Below are 18768 nucleotides of genomic sequence, written 5' to 3'. Positions count from 1 at the left end.
GGGGGCTGGGTGCTGGAACTTGGGCTTCAGAGATCAGACCCGGGGACAGGACTGGGGTTGGCTGTGCAGAAACAACCACTACTGCCCGCCTGAATGCCAGGATTGGTTGTGATCCACCACTGCCACCTGCCTGGACTCCAGAAGTGGTTGCGAGCTGCCTCTGCTCCCATCATGTGCTCTGGGGGCACGCCTGAGCTGCCACCACTGCTGAGAACCCCAGGACCAGGAACTAACTGCTGCCTCTGTACACCCTCTATTAAAGGGATAACGACCAGCACATGCTGAAGAAACAGGCAACAGTCATCCATACTAAAAACAGTCCTTGCATCAAATATTTTAAACCCACACAAGCTACACAGGGATGCCCCCCCACATATAAATAGTCCTCCAAGACCACAGTAGATAATTGTTTCTCCTAAACTCACAGAGTAAGAGAAATATAAGTAAAATGAAGAAGCAGATGAACCACTCCCAGTTAAAAGACCAAGAGAATTCCCCTGAAAGAACAATGAAACAGACCTCTTCAGTCTAACAGACACTGATTTCAAAAAGGAGGTAATGAAAATACTGAAGGCATTAAGAAAGGCTATCAACAGAAATGGAGAGTACTGTAAAAAGAAACTAGAAATTATAAAGAGGAACCAAGAAAATTAGAAAACTCATTGCAGAGAGAAAAGCTGAGCTAAAGGCAATGAATAGCAGAATGAATAATACAGAAGAAAGAATAAGTGACCTGGAAGATATAATAAAAGAAATCACCAAATCAGGAGAGCAGACAGAAAGCCAAATGAAAAAAAAAAAAAAAGAAAGCTATATAAAAGACCTATGGGATAATATAAAGCATGCCAATCTATGCAAAATAGGGATTCCAGAAGGGGAAGATAGAGAAAAGGGGATTGAAAATGTATTTGAAGAAATTATGGCTGAAAACTTCCCAAACCTAAAGAAGGAAACAGATATCCAAGTACAAGAAACACAGAGGGTCCCAAATAAGGTAAACCCAAACAGACCTACACCAAGACATATTATAATAAAAATGGCAAAAGTTAAAGAGAGGATTCTAAAGGCAGCAAGAGAAAAACTAAGAGTTAATTACAAAGGAACCCCCATAAGGCTATCAGCTGATTTCTCTACAGAAACATTGCAGGCCAGAAGGGAGTGGCAAGATACACTCAAAGTCCTGAAAGGGAAAAATGTGTAACCTAGGATACTCTACCCAGCAAGATTATCATTTAGAATAGAAGGAGAGAGAAAGAATTTCTCAGAGAAGCAAAAACTAAAAGAATACAGCAGTACTAAACCTATCCTAAAGGAAATATCGAAAGGTTTTCTCTAAAAAGAAGTAAGAATCTACAGGAAATAGAAAAATCACAATTGCAAAGTAAATCACTTAAATAAGCCAGTACACAGATTAAAAAGAAAAATCAAAAAATTTCTGTGCAAGTGATAATAACCACAATGAACAGCAAAAGTATGAACATGAAGCTGTAAAAGAGGACATCAAAATCATAAAATGTGGGGGATGAGAGTACAAAAATATAGTTTTTTTTTTTCTCTAGAATGTGTTTGAGCCTATATGACTACCAGTCTAAGGCAAGTAGATACAGGAAGGGGTTAACATACTTGAAAAACAGGGTAACCACAAATCAAAAACATACAATAGATTCACAAAAACCAAAAAGAAGAGAACATAAGTATAATACAAAAGAAAATCATCAAACCACAAAAGGAAAAACAAAAAAAGGGACAATGAAGAAATATAAAATCAATGGGAAAACAAGGTTTAAAATGGCAATAAATACATATCTATCAATAATTACATTAAATGTCAATGGACTAAATGCTCCAATCAAAAGACACAGAGTGGCAGACTGGATAAAAAAACAAGAGCCTACAATATGCTGCCTACAGGAGACCCATTTTAGGGAAAAGGACACACATAGACTGAAAGTGAGGGGATGGAAAAAGATATTTCATGCAAATGGAAATGGCAAGAAAACGGGGGTTGCAATACTCATATCAGACAAAATAGACTTCAAAACAAAGGCCAGAAAGAAAGATAAAGAAGGACACTATATAATGATAAAAGGATCAATACAAGAAGAGGATTTTACACTCATCAACATAGATGCACTTAATATAGGAGCACCCAAATACATAAAACAAATACTAACGGACATAAAGGGAGAAATTGACAGGACACCACACTCACATCGATGGACAGATCTTCTAGACATAGAATCAGTAAGGCAACAGAGACCCTAAATGATACGATAGAACAGTTAGACTTAACTGATAATTTCAGGACATTACATCAAAAAAAACTAGAATACACATTCTTTTCAAGTGCACATGGAACATTCTCTAGGACTGACCACATACTAAGGCACAAAACAAGCCTCAACAAATTTAAGAATACAGAAATTATCTCAAGCATCTTTTCTGACCACAATGACATGAAAGTAGAAATTAACCAGAGAAAAATGAGAAAAAAACGATTACATGGAGACTAAACCACATGCTACTAAAAAACCAATGGGCCAACGATGAAATCAAAGAGGAAATTAAAAAATACCTTGAGACAATGACAATGAAAACACAACCGTACAAAATCTATGGGATGCAGCAAAAACAGTTCTTAGAGAGAAGGTCATAGTAATACAAGCCTTCCTCAAAAAACAAGAAAAATCTCAAACAACCTAACCTACCACTTAGAAGAATTAGAAAAAGAAGAACAAACAAAACCTAAAGTCAGCAGAAGGAAGGAAATAAAAAAGATCAGAGAGGAAATAAATAAAATAGAGATTTTAAAAAAATTATAAAAAAAAATCAAGAAAACCAAGAGCTGGTTCTTTGAAAGGATAAACAAGATTGACAAACCTCTGGCCAGGCTCACCACTTATATGTGGAATCTAAAATATGACACAAATGAACCTATCTATGAAACAGAAATAGAATCACGTACATAGAGAACAGACTAGTGGTTGCCCAGGGGGAGGAGGTTGGGGGCAGGATGGAGCAGGATATTGGGGTTAGCAGATGTAAGCTTTTATATATAGAATGGATAAACAACAAGGTCCTACTGTATAGCACAGAGAACTATATTCAATATCCTATGATAAACCATAATGGAAAAGAATATTTTAAAAAAGTGTATGTGTATATATATACATATATATATATACACACTTTTAAAAAATATTCTTTTCCATGATGGATGGGTGTGTGTGTGTGTGTGTGTGTGTATAAAAAACAATCACTTTGCTATACAGCAGAAATTAACACAACATTGTAAATCAACTGCACTTCAGTAAAAACAAAAACCCTAAAAAACTCCTAGAAGACAACATAGGAGAAAACCTAGATGACCTTGGGTATGGTGATGCTTTTATAGATAGAACACCAAAGACATGACCCATGAAAAAAATAACTGATCAACTGGACTTTATTAAAATTAAAAACTTCTGTTCTACCAAAGATGATATGAAGAGAATTAGAAAACAAGCTGCAGACTGGAAGAAAATATTTGCAGGACACATCTGATAAAATACTGTTATCCAAAATATGCAAAGAACTCTTAAAACTCAACAATAACAAAACAAACAACCCAAGTAAAAAATGGGCCAAAGACTTTAACACCTCACCAAAGAAGATAGACAGATGGCTAATAAGCATATGAAAAGATATTCCACCTCATATATCATGAAAACAATGCAACACAAAACAATGAGATTATCACTGTGCACCTATTAGAAGGACTATAATCTGAAACACAGACAACACCAAATGCTGGTGAGGCTGTGGAGTATCAGAAACTCTCGTACATTGCTGGTGGGAATGCATAATGGTTTAGCCACTTTGTAAGAAACTGCCAACCTATCTTCCAAAGTTAAACATTCTCTTACCATACGATCTAGCAATTGCACTCCTTGGTATTTACCCAAAGGAGCGGAAAATTTACAGAGAAACAAAAACCCACATGTGGATGCCTATATCAGCTTTATTTATAATTGTCAAAACTTGGAAGCAAACAAAATGTCCTTTAGTAGGTGAATGGAAAAACTAAGTGTGGTACATCCAGACGATGGATTATTCTTCATCACTAAAAAGAAATGAGCTATCCAGCCATGAAATGACAGGAAAGAACCTTAAATGCTTACTAAGTAAAAGAAGCCAATCTGAAAAGGCTATATACTGTATGATGAAATTCATTTCCAGTACATGACATTCTGGAAAAGGCAAAACTATGGAAACAAGAAAGATCAGTGGTTTCTAGGGGAGGGAGAAGAGAGAACAGGGAAAGTACAAAGGATTTTTAGGGCAGTGATATTATAATGATGCATATATGTCATTATACTTTTGTCCAAACCCATAGAATGTACATCAAGGGTTCACCCTGAGGTGAACTATGGACTTTGGATGACTATGACATTTCAATGTAGGTACATCCTTAGTTAAGAACAAATGCTACCACTCTGGTAAGTGATACTGATAACAGGAGAGGCTATGCATGTGCAGGGGCAGGGGGTATAGGAGATATCTCTATACCTTCCTCATTTTTGCTGTAACTTAAACTGCTCTAAAAAATTAAGTCTTCAAATGCTAAAGGAATTTCTCTAGGCAGGAAACACAAGAGAAGGAAAACACCTACAATAATAAACCCAAAACAATTAAGAAAATGGTAATAGGAACATACATATCAATAATTACCTTAAATGTAAATGGATTAAATGCTCCAACCAAAAGACATAGACTGTGCCAAGATATGGAAGCAACCTAAGCGTCCACCAACAGATGAATGGATAAAGAAGATGTGAGATTATATATATAGAATACTAAACCATAAAAAAGAATAAAATTTTGCCATTTATGACAACATGGATGGACTTGGAGGATATTATGCTAAGTGAAATAAGTCACACAGAGAAAGACAAATACTGTATTACATCATTTATATGTGGAATCTAAAAAATAAAACTAACTCATGAATATAACAAAAAGGAAACAGACTCACAGATATAGAGAACTAGTGGTTACCAGTGGGGAGAGGGAAGGGAGGAGGGGCAAGATAGGGGTAGGGGATTAAGCGGTACAAACTACTATATATAAAATAAATAAGCTACAAGGATATATAGTAAAACACAGGGATTATAACTAATATTTTATAACTATGAATGGAATATAACCTTTAAAAATTGTGAATTACTATGTTGTACACCTGAAACTTTTATAATATTGTACAGGAACTATACCTCAATAAAAAAAAGTCAGCAGAAGGGCACTCTAAATACGCAAAGAGGATTGACGTACCTTTGTGAAAATACACTTGAGGATATACTCTAACTCACCAAAAGATGATGTCCTGGATCACAGACTTAAATAAAATCTTAAAACCTTAAAGAAAAAAAAGTGTAAAAACAATACCTAGAAACAATTCTGGTTTTAGTAATTCGGACCATACAGAGCTGACTAAAGAAAAGTTAATTATCTCTCTTTCCATTCTTCTTTTAATCTTACCTTTCTATAATAAAATTCAGATCTATTGCAGTCTTTTCTTCTTGCTTATACATACACAAATGCACATAAAAGGAGTTTTATCTTTGTTCTTTATTTTTACAAAAATGAGGTCACTCTATATACAGCTTGCTTTCTTCACTTAGCTCCTCAGGGAACTCCCACCAAGTCAATATATATTGATTTAATTTGTATAAGGTTCATACCTTTGATCTCTCATAATTTATTTTTTCCCCCAATCTGATGGTTTAAAAATGGTATCACACATAGGAAAAAATGGTATCACAATATACCAAAACATCAAGTTGTATACCTTAAATATATACAATTTTTATATGTCAAAGTTATCTCAATAAAGTTGTTAAACTTTAAAAAAAAAAAAAAAAGACATAGACTGGCTGAATGGATACAAAAACAAGACCTGTATATATGCTGTCTACAAGAGATCCACTTCAGACCTAGGGACACATAGAGACTGAAAGTGAGGGGATGGAAAAATATTCCAAGCAAATGGAAATCAAAAGAAAGCTGGAGTAGCAATTCTCATATCAGACAAAACAGACTTTAAAATAAAGACTATTACAAGGGACAAAGAAGGACACTATATAGTGATCAAGGGATCGATCCAAGAGGAAGGTATAACAATTGTAAATATTTATGCACCCAACATAGGAGCACCTCAATACATAAGGCAAATACTAACAGCCATAAAAGGGGAAATCGACAGTAACACAATCATAGTAGGGGACTTTAACACCCCACTTTCACCCATGGACAGATCATCCAAGATGAAAATAAATAAGGAAACACAAGCTTTAAATGATACGTTAAACAAGATGGACTTAATTGATATTTATAGGACACTCCATCCAAAAACAACAGAATACACATTTTTCTCAAGTGCTCATGGAACATTCTCCAGGATAGATCGTATCTTGGGTCACAAATCAAGCCTTGGCAAATTTAAGAAAACTGAAATCGTATCAAGTATCTTTTCCAACCACAATGCTATGAAACTAGATATCAATTACAGGAAAAAATCTGTAAGAAATACAAACACATGGAGGCTAAACAACACACTTAATAACCAAGAGATCACTGAAGAAATCAAAGAGGAAATCAAAAAATACCTAGACACAAATGACAATGAAAACACAACGACCCAAAACCTATGGGATGCAGCAAAAGCAGTTCTAAGAGGGAAGTTTATAGCTATACAAGCCTACCTTAAGAAACAAGAAACATCTCAAATAAACAACCTAACCTTACACCTAAAGCAGTTAGAGAAAGAAGAAAAAAAAAACCCCGAAGTTAGCAGAAGGAAAGAAATCATAAAGATCATATCTGAAATAAATGAAAAAGAAATGAAGAAAACAATAGCAAAGATCAATGGGGAGGGGGAAGAGTAAGATGTGACAAAGTGAGAGAGTGGCATGGACATATATACACTACCAAACGTAAAATAGATAGCTAGTGGGAAGCAACCGCATAGCACAGGGAGACCAGCTCTGTGCTTTGTGACCACCTAGAGGGGTGGGATAGGGAGGGTGGGAGGGAGGGAGATGCAAGAGGGAAGAGATATGGGGACATATGTATATGTATAACCGATTCACTTTGTTATAAAGCAGAAACTAACACACCATTAAAAAAAATAAAATAAAATAAATAAAATTAAAAGCTGGTTCTTTGAGAAGATAAACAAAATTGATAAACCATTAGCCAGACTTATCAAGAAAAAAAGAGAGAAGACTCAAATCAATAGAATTAGAAATGAAAAAGGAGAAGTAACAACTGACACTGCAGAAATACAAAGGATCATGAGAGATTACTAGAAGCAACTCTATGCCAATAAAATGCACAACCTGGAAGAAATGGACAAATTCTTAGAAATGCACAACCTTCCGAGACTGAACCAGGAAGAAATAGGAAATATGAACAGACCAATCACAAGCACTGAAATTGAAACTGTGATTAAAAATCTTCCAACAAACAAAAGCCCAGGACCAGATGGCTTCACAGGCAAATTCTATCAAACATTTAGAGAAGAGCTAACACCTATCCTTCTCAAACTCTTCCAAAATATTGCAGAGGGAGGAACACTCCCCAACTCATTCTATGAGGCCACCATCACCCTGATACCAAAACCAGACAAAGATGTCACAAAGAAAGAAAACTACAGGCCAATATCACTGATGAACACAGATGCAAAAATCCTCAACAAAATACTAGCAAACAGAATCCAACAGCACATTAAAAGGATCATACACCATGATCAAGTGGGGTTCATCCCAGGAATGCAAGGATTCTTCAATATACGCAAATCAATCAACGTGATACATCATATTAACAAACTGAAGGAGAAAAACCATATGATCATCTCAGTAGATGCAGAGAAAGCTTTTGACAAAATTCAACACCCATTTATGATAAAAACCCTCCAGAAAACAGGCGTAGAGGGAACTTTCCTCAACATAATAAAGGCCATATATGACAAACCCACAGCCAACATCGTCCTCAATGGTGAAAAACTGAAACCATTTCCACTAAGATCAGGAACAAGACTGGGTTGCCCACTCTCACCACTATTATTCAACATAGTCTTGGAAGTTTTAGCCACAGCAGTCAGAGAAGAAAAAGAAATAAAAGGAATACAAATTGGAAAAGAAGAAGTAAAGCTGTCACTGTTTGCAGATGACATGATACTATACATAGAGAATCCTAAAGATGCTACCAGAAAACTACTAGAGCTAATCAATGAATTAGGTAAAGTAGCAGGATACAAAATTAATGCACAGAAATCTCTTGCATTCCTATACACTAATGATGAAAAATCTGAAAGTGAATTTAAGAAAACACTCCCATTTACCATTGCAACAAAAAGAATAAAATATCTAGGAATAAACCTACCTAAGGAGACAAAAGACCTATATGCAGAAAATTATAAGACACTGATGAAGGAAATTAAAGATGATACAAATAGATGGAGAGAGATACCATGTTCTTGGATTGGAAGAATCAACATTGTGAAAATGACTCTACTACCCAAAGCAATCTACAGGTTCAATGCAATCCCTATCAAACTGCCACTGGCATTTTTCACAGAATTAGAACAAAAAATTTCACAATTTGTATGGAAACACCAAAGACCCTGAATAGCCAAAGCAATCTTGAGAAAGGAAAACAGAGCTGGAGGAATCAGGCTCTCTGACTTCAGACTATACTAGAAAGCTACAGTAATCAAGAAAGTATGGTACTGGCACAGAAACAGAGATATAGATCAATGGAACAGGATAGAAAGCCCAGAGATAAACCCGCGGACATATGGTCGCCTTATCTTTGATAAAGGAGGCAAGAATATACAGTGGAGAAAAGACAGCCTCTTCAATAAGTGGTGCTGGGAAAATTGGACAGGTACATGTAAAAGTATGAAATTAGAACACTCCCTGACACCATACACAAAAATAAACTCAAAATGGATTAAAGACCTAAGTGTAAGGCCAGACACTATCAAACTCTTACATTCAGAGACATATGTAGGAACATCCATAGTGACACCATTTTTAGACAGCAAAAACCTGGAAACAATCCAGTATGCATCAAGAGGAGATTAGATGAATGAACTGTTTATGTTCCCACAAAGAAATATTGTACAGCAGTTAAAATGAATAAATTACATCAAGATATGACAATATATGTAAAACTCAGAATTTTTAAGTTAAAAAATCCTAAAAGATAACATAAAATGCATATTTATAAAATACAGATAAATATCTATAAAAATCTAAAACTCTGTCTATATATCTTTGCATACAATTTTTAGGAATACATGTAGTTTAAAACTATGCAATTTAACCTAAGGAAATGATGAACACAGGATTCAGATGGCAATTCCATTATGTGAGTGGCGGGCGGGAGAATGGTTTGTATAAGATCACATACGTAAATTTAAGTTATCATCCACGTTCTGTTTTTCACAGTGATGATTTCCCAGGTTCTTATTATAAAACATAGATAAATTAAAAAACAAATACAAACATATGCATATCTAACTAAGTGAATAATAAAAGAAGGTCATGCCTGGGCCAACAATGATTGTATGTTAGGAACCAAGGATGAAGATTAATCCTTAATCCTGTGCCTCTGCCATTAGGTGGTATAATAAGCATTTGCTGTGTGAAGCCCATATGCATTGCTATTAGCAACAGGCAGTAGGAATATGGAGAAAGTCCGATGGCAAACTTTAAAGAACACTGGGGGTGAATTAAGTAGTTCTTTGTCTTTACTGTGTACCTCCTTAAATACTTTATTGACACTTTGCTCTTTATTAATTCCATAATGTTCACTGAATATCACTTTGCCTCAAACTTCTGCAAAAATCTACTGGCTGTGTGGGTTGATCTATTCCTGGGAGTATCAACACTCTAATAAACCTGGATGTTTTGAGCTGTTTGTAAGAGCAATTGGGCACGGTTTGAAAACCCTGGAGGAGGAAAGAGCAAATTAAGTTTAGAAGGTATTATTACCTTTTTTCTCCAAGTACAACTCCTAGACTAAGAAGGAGTCAGATACTTCATCTTCCTTCCCACTTTCCTGGGTGATGAGGAAAATTTAAAGTGTGTGTCTCAAAACAAAGCTTTTTCTTTTAAAAAGTTTAGGTAATTCTCTGGGAGGTAACATACAAAGGTAGATGTATTTCTATAGAATAACAAGCATTCCTAAAACTATTCGTGAAATAAAACTATTTGTGCAACAATTATCATTGTAGATAGCAATTAGAAAGGTGATTTTGTTCTGGAAAATTTTCACATTTTAAAATCCAGAGAGATAAATAAAAGATACATGCTTTTATTCATACCATTCCTCCAATCTACTTGTTGGATTATTATTCATCTTTTTGAGTGTAATGCTCACAGGTGCAAGGTCAACTGTGGGCTGGCTAGACGGCTGTGTTGAACTTACCTGTGTTTAGTCACGTCTGGAATCAGCTGACTCTTCACTGGGGCGACTACTCTCATCCACATTTCTCATCCTGCAACAGGCTGGCCAGGGCATGTTCCCATGGTGACAACAGAGGCCTAAGAGGAAAGCAGAAATATGGAAGACTCAGTGGTGGCACACCAACAGCTGGCAAGTCACATGGCCAAATGCAGCCTTAATGGAGAACAGCATTACAGTGTGTAGATACAGGAAGAGGAAATAATTGGGGCTAGTTTTGCAATCTACCACTGGCACTTATGTCTGTAACCTTAATCAGTGGTCTTTGAATAATAAGGCCAATTTTTGCCACCTCACATCCCTTCCCACTTCATCATAGTATTTTAGGTTCTCTCACCTAATCCCCATGAAGGTTGTTTCACCCTCAAGGCCTGAGGGAAAGAATTTTAGCAGTGTGTTGGCTAGGTTGGTAAATACTGGCATCTATTTCTAACTTGACAAGCATCACTTAATTTTTGTATTATGGGTGGTCATTATTTCAGATAAATATGTCTTCTTCAGAAATGATATGTCTTGAGGTTAATAACATGTTTTAAATATCTGAATTTTTCTCATAGAATTTAACCTGCTCATGGTAGGTGCTCAATAATCAGCACTTGTTTAATGGATATGTCACTTCTGAGGTGAACAAAGAATCTTTTATTTCAAGGATAAAAGTCCAGGCTAAAGATAGAGTATTCAAATATGGACTTTCTAGAGGCAGTACAGAAACATATTGGCTAAGGAAAAAGGCTAAAGCATTTAATTAAATATTAATTTCTTTTTTTCTCGATGGAACACTTTTTTAATTGACCTAGCAGAAGCTTATTATGAAGCGTAGAAAAAGCAACTGCTGTTATTTTAAAACAGTGGTATTCTATGCTGGCTTCAAACTAAACTCACCTGGGGAGATTTTTAAACAATACCAATGCCGGGGATTCACCCTAGATCAATTAAATCAGTATTTCTGGAGGTGAAGTCTAAGGATGGATATATTTAAAAGCTCCCTAGATGATTCTAATGTGAAGCCAAGGTTGAGGACAGATGCTTTAAACTCTTCTAAAAATACCAACAAGAAAGTTTGGAAATTGAGCAATACACCTGGAAGCAACACATGGCTGTTAACTTGGATACTGCTAAACAATCCTGGCAGATGAAACAGTATCCTAATTAATTGGTCTTCCTAAGTCCATTATGGGCCTTCACCTGGCAGCATTTTCAAAACACAGATTTTGGAAATGCTGAATTTCAGTTATTATAAAGTAGTTCATAGATGCTGGCCAAGCAAACTTACAATTTGACTTGTATTGTGATATAAAATTGATTTGATATCACTGGGATGTAGATCTCCAGATGAGAGCTGACAAAGACCAGCTGAGGCTTTAGCTAAATGATGTGTGAGAGCACTGGAAGACAACTGGAAACTAATGAGATGATAAAAGCTTTCAGGTATGTGAGTTTATCAGCTACCCTCTGAGACCCTCTCACTGTAGAAGAGAACTCCCTGGCTCAAGGCCTTCTTTTCCATCTTAGGTGCAATCAAGGCTAGTGATATTCTGTTAAGTATTGTCTCTGCTTATTTTTGGAGGTGAAGTTGGAGAAAAGTGGGAGCCAGTAGGTATATCTTCCATCCCACATTTATATATACTCTGGTCTAAGAAGTATTCTTATTCTCACTTGCATACAGTGGCACAGGCATGATTTATTAAGGAAGTGTGGGCCATAACTTGAAACCCTGTGGCCACATGGGATTGTACTTACTGCTCCATAAACTGCTGACCCTGACTGAAATTCCCTGACCCCATCTCTGGCCACATTCTACCTTTTACCCAGAGCAGAGTGGCTGTAGTAGGAGAAACGAGGTATGAGGCTATACTTTAAAGTCAAGGTAAAATCAGGTTTTAAATTCTAAAAAATTCAATTGGATTTGGCAGTTCCAACTTCAGGGAATTCAAAATAACTCATGATGAGATGGTATCAGACTGGAATGGAATATATTGGCAAAATATAAGTGCGTAAATAAAACAATCAAGGGTTATTGAGCTATTGAAAAGTGTGAACAAATTAAAAATTCCACTAAGACTGGACTAGAGAAGCGATTCTCCATATCAGCCTCAAGAAATTCTCCAGAGAACAAGTGTCCCAATGTCATATACATACAGAAAATGCTGCAAACCACACCCCCTTCTTAGAGTGTCACTGTATAGATGATCAGAGTAAAGGCCCAGAGATATAATACAGTAAATAAGAAGGTTTGAGCTTGCTTATTCCGGAGTTTAAAGTGAGAGCACTTTGTCATATGCCGATTACATCTTGGGGAGCACTGAACTGGTACTGTTCATGTAATTAATCACAGAGAGGTATATAAATTAAATGAACTACAAAGCCGCACACTATGAGTAAAATTGGATAATTTACCCTTTTTTGAAATTCGCCAACAAATTTTAGGTGTGGAGATTATTTCATTCTTTTAATTTTCACCATCCACAAGAATATAGCTACTATGCTACACTGCTAGATTTAAATCTAGGTAAAGTTCTCAGGGAACTTAGGGCAGAAATTCAAGAGTATGATATACAGGTCACTCACCTTTGAATGTAATCCAGGTTTTCAGTGTCTCTTGGCAAATATGGCACTTAGAATTTTACAATACTCTTTGTGCAGTTAAGCCAGAACAGAGCATCTATAATACAACTACAGTTGTCTGGTATCCGCAGAAGACTGGTTTCAGGACCCACTGTGGATACCAAAATCCACATATGCTCAAGTCCCATAGTCGATCCTCCATCTGTGAATTCCACATCCACGAATTAGACCAACCACAGATTGTATATTAAGTCTGTGATCTGCAGCTAGTTGAATACATGCTTGTGCAACCATGGATATGGAGAGCCGACTGTGTATCAAAAAAAAAAAAAAAATCCACACATAGGTGGACTCATGCAGTTCAAACCCATGTTGTTCAAGCGTCAACTGTATTTCTTTCTATAAAATAGTTTTCTCTCTCTCTCTATCCCTTCCTTTTTTCTTTCATTCTTGTACCCCTTCTGGTTTCCTTTCTTTCATTATTTTATGTCTTCTTTCTTTCTAAAAATAACCTATTTTACAACATCCTAACTCAAATCCTTTAGGCTCAAGTCCTTTAGAAATAGGTTCATTTAGATTCTGTTTTACTTGAAACCCGTTATTTCAAAATACAACTGTTGATACTAAAGTGGATTATTACAGTGTTTCTGTAACAGCTTACTCCACGTGTTACCACTAGAAAGAATTACTTAATATTGATGTAGTTTCCTTAATAGCATTTGAATATGAATGTGTAGTAAATTATTTTATCTTGCAGATAAAGAATGAGGTTCCAGCTCAAGATGGTGACTAGGAAGAGCCTGAACTCACCTCCATCCCTGGACAAACTGGGTCTACAGCTACCTATAAAACAATTTCCTCCTTAAAAAACCTAAAGGCTGGCTGAGTGATGACAATACACCAGGTAGATGAAGATGAACAACATATCAAAGTAGGTAGGAGAGGCTGGAACCCAATCTCACCATAAACCCCACCCCCTGGCATGGTGACCCACAACCAGGAGGGAACTCAAAACCCAGAGTTTCTCCCCGAGGGAAAGGTTTGAACCTCACATGGGGCACCTCAACTTTTAAGACCTGCACCTGAGAGACAAGCCCCAGAGTTTTAAAACCAATGGGACTTATGTCCCAAGACATATAAGACTCTAGTGATCTCAGAAGCTGCTCTTACAGTGTTTGCATGCTCAGACTCACTGACCCCAGAGCCCAGCTCAGAAGCAGCTGATCATGCCCAGACCTAAAATGAAGGAGGCTCATGTGCTCATATTAAAGTGTCGTCCTCAGGAGCACACATCTAATTAAACAGACACATCTAGGAGTCTGCTGGAACACTGTCCAGGACAGAGACTGGCAGGTGCCATCTTTGCACTCTCCCTTTGCTGTATCTCCTGGGAGGGAGCTTTCACACATCTGGTGTAATGATTTTTGTGGCTGCCACCCAGGGGACGCCTCTAGACCATCTGATCCTGGAGGTCAGGGAGCTTGCATTCCTGGTCTCATGGGATTGTAATAATCAGTATCACAGAGAAAGGAGTTCATACCCCTGTCTGGTGCCCCGATTTTTGTGGTTGCTGCCAGGGGACACCTCCACATTGCCTGGCTCTGGTGGCCAGTGGGGCTTACGCTTGTGGGTCCAGTAGGACTGCAACCAATGGAGAAAAGGTTCTTAAACAGCTACCACCCCCAGGCCACAACAAGAGGAAAGAGACCCAAGAGCTCCGTCTTTCTGTGAGAAAGGCCTATTAGGTAATCATGGCTGTTGCCTGAGGGTCAGGCTTCAGTTTTGGCACACATTGGTGAAGCCGCTGTGGAAAACAGTATGGAGGTTCCTCACAGAATTAAAAATAGAACTACCATATGATCCAGAAGTTCCACTTCTGGGTATCTATCCAAAGAAAACAAAAACACTAACTCAAATAGATATCTGTAGCCCCATGTTCACTGTATCATTATTTATAATAGTCAAGATGTGGAAACAATCTGAGCGACCACTGATGGATAAAGTAATTATATTATACACACACACACACACAGGGGAATATTATTCAGCCATAAAAAGAATGAAACTTGCCATTTGTGACCACATGGATGGTCAGTGAGGGGATTATGGCTAAGTGAAGTAAGTCAGGCAGAAATAGACAAATACCATATGATGTTTATGTGTAGGATTTAGGGGAAAAAAACCCCAACCTCATAGATACAGACTGGTGGTTGCCAACATCAGGGGTGGTGGGTGGGAAAAAAAAAAGAATCCTGTAAGTCTCACTCATTTCATTTCTAGCACTCCATCCTAGGGAAAAAAATGATGAGAAATGTTTTTACACTAGACTATGTATTATACATATCTACATATCACCTCAACAGGGCAGTTTTGATAATAAACCACTCTTTGGATGTTATTTAGAGGAAGGGGTATTATAAAAGGCCATGGGATGACTTTTTAATGTCAGACAGAGTGGCATCAGTCAACAGGCAGAGCATAAATGAGTCTTTCTAAATGAACGTTAGGCAAAGGTAAAAATATAAGGTGTATATAACATCATAGTAGTATACACACACACATATCATTGATAAAAGTGATTTCTGATTTAATATGTTTCTAATAAACAATATTCCTTTGGTAAAAGGTATATGATAAAATCGAGAACTAATACACTTGTACGAACTACAAGCCTGACACTGTTTCAGATGCTCTGCCTGTATTAGTTTAATATCCAAAATGCTTTTATGAGCTATAAAGAATATCAGTCCCCTGGCATCGTACCACTAGTCTACGCCAGTAGTGGTAGCAAAGATTTTTGGTGTGACCCCCTAGGTGGGACCTGAATGCAGACATAATAAATCCATAGACCATAAACTCACCCACTACACTATACTAGCTTTTGCTTTGAAAGTATACGAAGGATACAGACCTACCATTAAACACCCCAGCCACTGCTTCCATAACTATACTGGTACTTGTAATCACATCTCAAATTCTGTTTCCAAAATGTCACAATATGCCAAGAAATGTTTCTCTGCCTGCAGCTTTTACTGAAAGCTATATTTATATTGGTGCTTAGTCATGGTGACACTGCAACCAACAATTTTATATAGGTACAAAACACTGAAATATTCTGAAATATATTTCGGCTGAAATCTCAAGAAATATGGGACTTAAATTACTTGAGTGGAAGATATGTTACATTTTATGATCAAACCCAGAAATGTTACATACAGAAATTACATTAGTTTTTAGGAAAAGGGAATTTTTGATTTCTATAAATATCTAGAAACTTACAAAACTCTGGGTTGTAAAACTGCAATTTTATGAAACAAATGTGATTTAATTCACAAAGACAAAACAATAGGAAAATTCATTTTAGTTGCTTGTAAATGTGGTAATTGAGAGAAATTTTGGCATGAATGATAAAAATCCCTTGGTAGCAAGGTATTTAAGTCACTGGTATGTGAAACAAAAAGATTCTCTTTGGACTTTAAGGCTCTTTAATCAGAAGGCAGGTAATATAATACAATTAATGAAAAAATTTGGTAGGAAAATGTATTTGAATCAAAATTAAAGGAATTGACTGAAACATTTCACATAAAAAAGTAGAATTCACTAGTTTGAAAATGTATATGTTAAAGAATATGTTGCTTATTATACTTTAAACATTCTATGATTCTAGGAATGGGAACATTTAAAAAATCTGTGTGGTAATAAAGTTTTTAAAAATCCAAAATATGCTTTCCTACTGATAACTAGAGTTATTTAAAGAAGAATTCATGGAAATACATTTGTCCTAGCATAAAATGAAACTTAGAACTATTAATGCACAGATCATTTATAAACAAATGCCTATAGATTTTGAAAAATCCTTATTTTCTGATTATAATGATTCTTTATTCTGCAATGACTTGATGAATTCCACTACTGAATTAGTGAAACACAAATAATTTAGGTAAGCAAAGTTTTTTGTCTCAATATATTTTCTTATCTGTCCCAATTTCCAAATTCCCTATAAATTCAATGCTGAAAGACTTTCCTCTAGACTCTACCTTCTTAATTTCAATTAAGATACTTTGATTTATATATAAAAACAAACATTTATACAGTGAACCTACTTTTTAAAAGTTTCCTAAATAGTACAATTTTAAAAATTATAAAATGATAAATGCCATCCTTCATTGTTTCCAAAAAAAATATGAGAAAAAGAAAATCAAAGTAGTCAATAAAATATTGACCATCATTTCTCAAATCTACCAAATTGATGAAATAATTTGAGGAAGACTGAATCATTTTATTAAATGACATCCTTTCATAATTTAATGAAAGACTACTATAACATGAAAAATGAATACTGATGGAAATCCTGTCAATGCAGCTCCAAGAAACTATGGTTTGTTTTTACAAAATACAAAATAATGCAATTATCTTTAAAAACTAGTCATGGAGGGATAAAGAAAGATAGAATTTTCCAGAAAATGGCATGGTCCCCAAACTTTTCTAAGGTCCCTAGCCTGTCAGAAAGTGACCTTTCTTACTACCTGTGAGACTGGGACCTTATAAACGAGATACCAAGTCAGTTTTCTTAGGAGGGCTTTGTAGTCATTTGGTCAGTATATGAAGTCAATACTTGTTCTTTAAGAGTGGGCTTATTATGCCTGATTTGATGAGAATCACTTGCAAATATGATGTTCTAAGTATGCCCATGATTGCACAAGCAATTTGTTCAATTATATATCTGGGAATAAAGGAGGACAAATTCTTATTGAACCTGTACAAATAAATAAATAACACTGCTATGAAAGGTAAGGGCACTCAAGTAAAAAGTACTATTTGTTTCTGAACTGTGAGAGGCCAGTGAGAATCAAATAACATTAAAATGTTTCATTTTGCTTTACAGAAGCACAGTCTACTAGATTAAGTGTTAGGAATAGCTTAAGAAAAAATGCATGAGACTTCCTTCCATAACGTTAAAAATGAAACATTAAAAAAATAATTCCAATAATGTTCCAAACAAATAACTATAATAAGATTGTTTTCCTCAGTCCTAAATGATGAATTTTGTTTCATCGGGACTCAAGTCAGCAATCTGCTTTCACAAAGTCTGTTTGCTTCTGGACTAAAAAGGGTCCTAGAAATCCTGACTTACTCCATAGCATAAACTCAAAGTTGTTAAGCAATGCCAACTGGGCAGCTTGTAGCCAAAAGTCTATTCTTTGACGTATCAATAGTTCAGAGTACCTGTTAGAATCCTTTCCAAGAGGCTCTAAGACTGTCCTTCTTTGTCGAAGACACAAATTTTAGCTTCTAGATTATACCAGAGACTTGAGGCAAACACCTAGGAGCAGAAAAGCATTTGATGAGACTGAGAGGCTGTGGTTAATTTATCACAATGCTAATAATATCATAGTTTTCTATTGGGGTACAGTAAATAACTATTTCATAAAGATTTAATAAATAGTTCCTCTAAGCATAAGAATGCATTATGGCAGCATAGGCATTGGCAAATCTCTAAGCCTTCCCATAAAATGTAAAATCTCCATAATATTTACATTGATAATATTTTAACTACAAAAATTTAACCTTAGGAAAACCAAGTATCTCTTCTGATTTGACAATTTTGTTCACACAATTCTTACAATAATGTTAATTAAAATGGAGTTATCAAACAAACCTATTTATAGCATCTTTTCTTTTATAAGGTAAATA

General features: G+C 35.8%; 1 long non-coding RNA gene across 2 annotated transcripts in view; it reads left to right on the top strand.

Annotated features, from left to right (window-relative positions):
* LOC309652655 overlaps positions 1–18303 on the top strand; it is a 316601-nt gene extending 298298 nt beyond the window's left edge. For both annotated transcript variants that reach the window (XR_014258856.1, XR_014258857.1), the window contains one exon: positions 13832–18303. This is a non-coding gene — a long non-coding RNA (uncharacterized lncRNA). The remainder of the gene's footprint in view (positions 1–13831) is intronic.
* Positions 18304–18768: the final 465 nt, after the last annotated feature.

Source organism: Balaenoptera physalus, assembly GCF_965194825.1.
Source record: "Balaenoptera physalus genome assembly, chromosome: X".
NCBI classification, from domain to species: Eukaryota; Metazoa; Chordata; class Mammalia; order Artiodactyla; family Balaenopteridae; genus Balaenoptera; species Balaenoptera physalus.
Note: the sequence above shows the minus strand (reverse complement) of the source record. Positions and strands in the feature narration are given on the sequence as shown.